The sequence below is a fragment of the Quercus suber genome, unplaced genomic scaffold (genome assembly GCF_002906115.3).
Source record: "Quercus suber isolate HL8 unplaced genomic scaffold, Cork oak 2.0 scaffold_472, whole genome shotgun sequence".
In the NCBI taxonomy this organism is placed as follows: Eukaryota; Viridiplantae; Streptophyta; class Magnoliopsida; order Fagales; family Fagaceae; genus Quercus; species Quercus suber.
In genome coordinates this window covers 1-7,343 of record NW_027069923.1, presented here as the reverse complement: position 1 = coordinate 7,343, position 7,343 = coordinate 1, and the positions used below count along the sequence as shown (strand labels likewise).

The window sequence follows — 7,343 nt, the reverse complement described above, 5'->3', positions numbered from 1 at the left end:
CTACTAGGCAAAAATAAGAAGGGAAGAAAATTTTTTTACAACAGTGGGAAAAAGGCCAAAGGCACTTACAAGTTCTAGAAGGATTTTTTAGAAGAGGACTACACTCATGAAATAAACCTACGCTACATGCATCAAATGAAAACCATCGGACCTTTTGACTTCATCTTTTAAATCTTAAAATCTACTATTCTAGTGACAAAGAAAATTTCTCTTGGAAAAATCAAATCTGTATTTAATGAATACAAATCAATTTTGTTGTTAAAAAAATCATATTCGTATTTAACAAAAATATAAATAATTTTTGATGCGTAAAAATAATTCAGGTCTGTATTTAATGAAAATATAGATCTATTTTGATGTGTAAAAAATTTAGATCCGTATTTAATAAAAAAACAGATTTGTTTTTATGTGTAAAAAAATTCACATCTGTATTTAATGAAAATACAGATTTATTTTGATGTGTAAAAAATTCAGATCTGTATTTAATGAAAATATAGATCTGTTTTTAGTTTTAAAAAAGATTTATTAATGAGCAGATTTTTTTGAAATTCAAAAGGAAAATCATAACAACAAAAGAATTAAGAACATGTTTTAAAGAAAAGTTTAACAACACATGGCATCAACATCAAAAATAAAAAATAAAAGAACACATCTATTCATGCATCATCAAGTAAAATTTATATATATATATATAAAATAAAAAAATAAAAAAAAAACCAGAAAAAGGAAAAAGAGAAACTACCTCTTGTATGGACGTGCTCTTCTTAGTGAGAGAATATTTTAGGGTTTAAAGAAATTTATTCAATTCTCTTTGAAAAGTAAAATACTTTGCTTTGAGAAAAGAAATTCCTTAGGCCAAAGCCTCCAGAATGTCTTTAACGTAAGAGAGAAAATAAAAAGAAGAGAAAAGTCAGAACAAGGGTAGTCAGAGAGCGTGAAAAAGTGTCCTGAATAATGAGATGCAGCCTCTGTTTATAGAGGCTGGGATGTTCAAAAAATTAGCTAAATGATCTATATACGAATTGGGACGTGTCCTTATCTCTAAAAAATCGAAAATGATGTGTTTTAGTTCAATCCAAGCACCCTTGGGCTGGGGTCCAAATTTGTGCCAATCGGCACTCCAAAAGTGCTGAATGGCTCTTTTGGGTGCTAGACCCACTTTTGAGTTTTGGTTCGTTTGGACTCCTTTTTTGAGGTTTTATGAGCCAGGACTTGTACTTAGACGTGTTTTTAATCCATAATCTAAAAATTAAACCCTTTTTTTGATAATTCAAGTCTTTTTAGTAATGATTATCTTGTAGATGAAGATGAATACTCCAAAAAGTCTTAATTATCTACAATTTTATTGTTATCCAATTATCCCTTTTATTCCTATGCAAGCAAGCCTATTTTTGACACTAACTACCAACCAATTACAAAATTATTTAATTAATTTTAATTGTCTTGCCAATTAGAATTAATTTAAATTAATCATATGAGGTTGATTCTACCTAAACACAATGCATGCTGACCGTGCAAACCTAATCATGCGATATCTTTCAATCCGACGGTCCAATTTGGAAATTGGGGATACCGTCACGACCGTTAGAACCTCAAGATCATTTTTATGATATGCAATGAACAAATTAATACATGTAATACAATCATGAATTTTGGGTATATGAATGATCATTTTAGTCATCTTCCTTGATTAAATTATTTGTGCAAAATTGAGTGTCTACACCCCCCCCCCCCTTTTATAGGAGTGGGAAATGAGCAGTAAATTTTCTGCTCATTAATCCCAAGAAATCTGGACCGTTGGATCATCATCGCATCATAGAACGTGGGAGGACAAGCGACCACCTAATGCAATAACTGCAGTGTCGTGGATACCAAAGCGTTAGGAGCGCTCACAAGACAGGTGAAACGATGTCCCTACGTGGGAACGCATTTGGTATGTGATGAACGCTCCTACCTTCTATTAAAACCTTGTTCTCAGAATGTTTCCAGAGAACAAGGTTTTAGGGGGGCTATTATGGGAGGGCTGAGAACGGAGGAACCCAATTCGAGGACAAATTTGTCCAACCCAAGCAAAGAAAGGCAAGCAAACTCCAAGGACTATGCCCACCCGAGGCGAATTAAAGATTTGAAGGGCAGCTGACACTCCCGAAAAACTCAAGGATAAGGAAATGGATGGCAAAGGAAGGGTACAAGATGTGCAAGGGTGGAGGAAGGAAGTTTCCTGAAGTAGACATCTCCCACCTCCACATTCAATGCTCTGCACCAACCTAACTAACTGCATTAATGAGGATATGATCCCTGAATAGTGACTTCACAGCTCACAACTCTTTCTACCACCTCCAAATGGATCCTGATAGGATAAACATCCATAGAGTTCTCCTGAAATGTACAGATGGAGGGATAAGATGCAACAAAAAGGGCTATATAAGGAAAGGAACCCCCTATAAAAGAGGGGCTAGACATTTTCCAGGGAAAAAGAACATGTAAGAGAACAAAGATATACCCTATAAAGAAATATCATTCTTACTTATCAATACAAGATTTATCCTCGAACTCGCCCGAGGAAGTTTTCTTTCACTGAATTATTGATCCATTCACTCCTATTCATCACTTAGGTTTTGTTAGCTTTAGACTTGGGTTGATCTTAGTGTTGTACTTGACTTTGAATCTGGCGCTATTAAAAATTCATTGTTTGGGCTTGGTTTGAAGATCTAGGCATCACTATTCTAAGTGGACTTAAGTCTTTACATTTTTAGTTCTTATAGAACCAAAATTTAAGAAATATATAATTTAGGGTAAAATACTATTTTGGCCTCTGAACTTTACCAAAAGTTTGTTTTTTGTCCCTAAATTTTAAGAAGTTCGCTTTTCGTTTGTAAACTATTGAGAAGTTTGTTTTTCCTATCTAAACTATTGAAAATATTTTATTAATGTCCTCAAACTTTATTAAAAAAAAAAAATTCATCATTAAACTATTAACAAAGTTTCATTTTTCATCCATATTTTAATTCTTAAAAACACTTTAAAATTAGAAAAATAAAGTCATATACTATATAATAAAATTTGGGCTTAAAAGCCATAGTTGCGCCAAGTGGCTTTACTAAATTGCAGAATTTTTTTATAAATATTAAAAAAAAAAGATATATTTTCGTTCTTATCTTTTTCTCCTATAATTTCTAAGTTGATAAAAAATTTAATTTGAAATCACTTCTTTGGATAAAGTTTGATAGACACAAAAACTTAATAATTTAGTATCAATTTAACTTCTTCTCATCCATTAAAAAAAAAAAAAAATTCTTCTTCTTTTTTTTCCCCAATTTTTGATTTCTACAGTTTTTCAATTTGTTCTTCTCCTTTAAAAAAAAAAAAAAAAAAAAAATTATTCTTCTTTTTTTCCTTTTTTTTTTTTTTTAAATTTCTACGATTTCTCAATTTGTTATTTTTTTTAATATTTAGATAAACACAGTTAAAAAAGAAAAATATAATTAAATAATTGATACAACTTAATTACCTAAAATAAATATTCTAAAGTTACATTATCTCTTTCTTCTAATCAAATATCATCTTCTTAATTGGATTTTATATCATAAAGTTTAACTGGAACTCTACTTCTCTTACAAGTACATATGAATATAACACTATTTAAAGTAGATCAGTTATTGGATTTTGATATCATAATACCTAAATCAATTCCATTGCTACAAGGGAATGATATCAATTTCACACTTTCATTCTATATACACGGCATGCTGCAGTCCATCCCTCTCTTCATTTTTTTCCTTATTTACAAGGTAATTTTCTATCTTCCTTAATCTAAAATCTACAATAATGTTTGTTTATAATTTAATCTGTTGTGCTTGAATATGGTTCTTGGATTTTCTTAACTTTTGTTACGGTACATATTTGATGGTTTCTTTTTTTGAGACTTCTAAGATTTAGATTTTAACTTCACACCTCCACAAATTAAACTAACATTAGATTTTTTGTTTATATCAACTTCTTTTATGTGGAGTGAACACACACACACACACACACACACACACAATATATATATCAAATAATTCATAGAACAATATAGTTTTTTTTTTCTCTATTCATCTCTTCTTCTATATGTATTTGTTTACTCTAATTTATTCATCTCTATTCATAACAGCTATCTTCTTTTTCTTTTTATTCATTGTGTCTATCTTTCTATTGACGTAGTTCAATAATTGCTTAAGTTCTATTATTTTTATAAAGTATTTTAGATAATGCAATTCATCTTACTTATTGATATATATATTTTTTAATTTGGTGTTCTTAATTGATTGTGCAGATTATTTTCTCACTAAGGGCAATATCAAAATGGCTAGATACAGGTAATTCATATGTAAACTTTTACATTTACATTGCAATACAATATATATATATATTTTCTCTTTATGTACCTTTATTTATCTATTTTTGAAATTATTTTGAGTGTGGTACCCTAGAAGGTCTAGATACTTAGTATTTTTTTTTTTGTGGGTAATTTATGGAATATTTAGTTCGGTCATATATACAAGAAATTTTTATCACCAAATCTATTTGGGATGGAACTCATCTACAATATGAAATTAGGAGATTTATGTGAGAAGAGCTATCTTTTTTATTTTATTTTATTGTGTTTCTATTTTTCTTTTAATGTAGTTTTACTTAAATTCTATGATTTTTTATTAAAAAATTTAGATAATGCAATTCATCTTAATTATTGATATTATTTTTTTGATTTGGTATTCTTAATTGATTATATGACAACGTTAAAATGGCTATGACTGGTAATTTATGGGTAAAATTTATATTTACAATGTAGTCTAGATACTTTATTTTTGTAATTTATTTTTAGTTATATATGCAAGAAATTTATATATATATATATATATATATATTTTTTTTTGTTGAGAATCAAGACATCAAGTTTTTATTAAGCAGACAAGGTTGTTAAATCAGACTGTACAAATTGGAGAATATCTGGTGATACATCTTCCATCCAGACATTTAAATTTGGGCTTAAAATTGCCCTCTTAGCCAAACTATGAGCTACAGTGTTTCCTTGACGACAGACATGGGAAAAACTAATACTTGTGAAAGAGAGAGCTAGATTATGTGCATCCCAGATCAAGAGTTCATGAAGGGCTAAGATGAGCTTGGGTTTAAAAGATCATTGCAAATGGATTCTGAATCTCCTTCTATAATTGCTCGAGTAATACCTAGCTCTTGCGTAAATTCCACAGATCTTCGTGCGGCCAGTGCTTCAACTTGGGCAATTGTGGTTGGTAGAGGTATTTGCTGTGAGAGGGACGCCATGACTTCACCGTCTGAGTTGCGTATAACCACGCCTATACTTGCTCTTCCCTGTTCTTGAAAGATTGCACCATCATAGTTCACCTTGAGGTTTTCTTCCACTGGAGGTTTCCATTTCGTGTGCTACAAGAAATTTATATATGGTTAGCACTTCTACTACTTCATGTGTTAGCAAGTATAATGGAAAGATTTTTAAAAGCCATATATATATATATATATATATATATAAACAAATTAAAATTTTACTACAAAGAGCTTCAAAAAATTTAAAACTTGCTATAATTTTAAAAATTATTACTTTATTTGTTATTAAATTAAATTATAAAAATATATTTTTTAATTTATATATAATTTTTTATTAAACCGTGTATCACACGAACATAATACTAATTATTTACAAAATTTAAGAATAATATTTTTTTTAAAATTTAGAAATAAAAAATAAAATTTTATTAAAATTTATAGACCAAAATAATATTTCACTCCTATATTCGAAGATGGTAATTGGTGATGCTGATGGTGTTTATTATTTTAATTATTTGGCACCATGTCATTGGACTAGCTGTCATATTGCAGAGATTGCATATGACCTAGACCCAATTGCAGGTGATAGGCTTCCACTGACTTGGGTCGAACCTGAATCCGAACCCGGCCAATTGGCCAGGTCTTTAATCACTTTTTATTTTTTATTTTTGGTTTTTCCTGTATTAAGCCCCTCCCGCCTCTCGTCCTCTGTTTTCATTTGTTTCCCACCCTCCGTGCGCTGCACCTTCTCATTGTTGCCGCCGCCCAATCTCTCCTTCATTCGGCAAATCACCACCACCACCACCCACAGCCACCGCTCTACACATTACTGACCTCCTTTCATCCTTTGCTTCCGACGAACTCTATTAATTCAAACCATACAACTCTCTCTCTCTCTCTCTCTCTCTCTCTGCGCCACCTTTCACTTCAGGTAATACTTTTCTTCTATTCATATCACCTTGTTTTTAATAACCCTTTAAGCTATGTAAATAAATAGAACTAGGAATTTATGATATAGGGGTTTTGTTAATTTAATTTTACTTCTTTGAATCTTTGTAGCAATGGGTAAGAGAGGAAAGGTCATAAACCCTAAGAGTTTTTCACGCGACCGTGGTGTTGCCTCCAATGACATGGACGATGAAATTGATGCCTGTAAGCAAAGCTCATTCTCTGTTTCTTTTCATTTTTTTTTTCCCAATTCTCCGTGTAATTATGAAACAAAGACTTGAACTTGGAGATGGAATTTGAGAATCTGTATTCATTGTTTTTTGTGCTGCCGCTCACAATTTGGATGTTGTGGAATCGATGATTCACTTATTTTTATTTTTGTATTGGTAGTATTCTTAGTTGAGAAAGAGAGGGAAAAAAGTTGATGGGTTTTGAATAATTTGTGCAGTTAGCATTTTATTTATATTTTTGGCTTAAACACACTGTGAAGCTTAGTTCACGAGCAATATTAGTCTCTGAAGTTCAAAGTGATTGCATTTAGTCCTTGACCAAACTAAAAATGATACACCATCACTTAGGAACTAAAATCAATTAACTTATGTCTTTTTAAGGACTAAAAGCGATCAATCTATGTTTCAAGGACTAAAATTAATCACTTTTAACTCTTTAGGGATTAGAAGCCATTACTTTAGTTTGTTGGGGACTAAAAGCGATCACTTTCGGTTTTTTGGGGACTAAATGTGATCTCTTTAAACTTCAAGGACTAAAATTGCTCATGGGTTAAAGTTTAGAGACAAACAATGTATTTTGGCCTATACTTTTTCAATGTGACTGAGACATTTATTACACTGAGCTTGATGCTCTTTTTTTTTAAGCTCTCTGATTTATTGTTTTTCTGTTGCTTACTGTTTCAATGTTATGGAGTCAGTGAGAAACTTATTTTGTATTTGTACTATTGTTTTAGTTTTTGGGAATAATTGATGGGTTTTCTAATGTTTATTTGTGTTTGCAGTTCATAAGCAGAGGGATATTATCCCGCTGGATGCGAA

At 30.8% G+C, this 7,343-nt stretch overlaps 1 long non-coding RNA gene across 1 annotated transcript; it reads left to right on the top strand.

Moving 5' to 3' along the window:
* Positions 1-5,997: 5,997 nt before the first annotated feature.
* On the top strand, positions 5,998-7,343 carry LOC136062979 (uncharacterized). Its single transcript, XR_010624699.1, has 3 exons — positions 5,998-6,277; positions 6,406-6,498; positions 7,307-7,343. It is a non-coding gene; the product is annotated as an uncharacterized LOC136062979 (long non-coding RNA).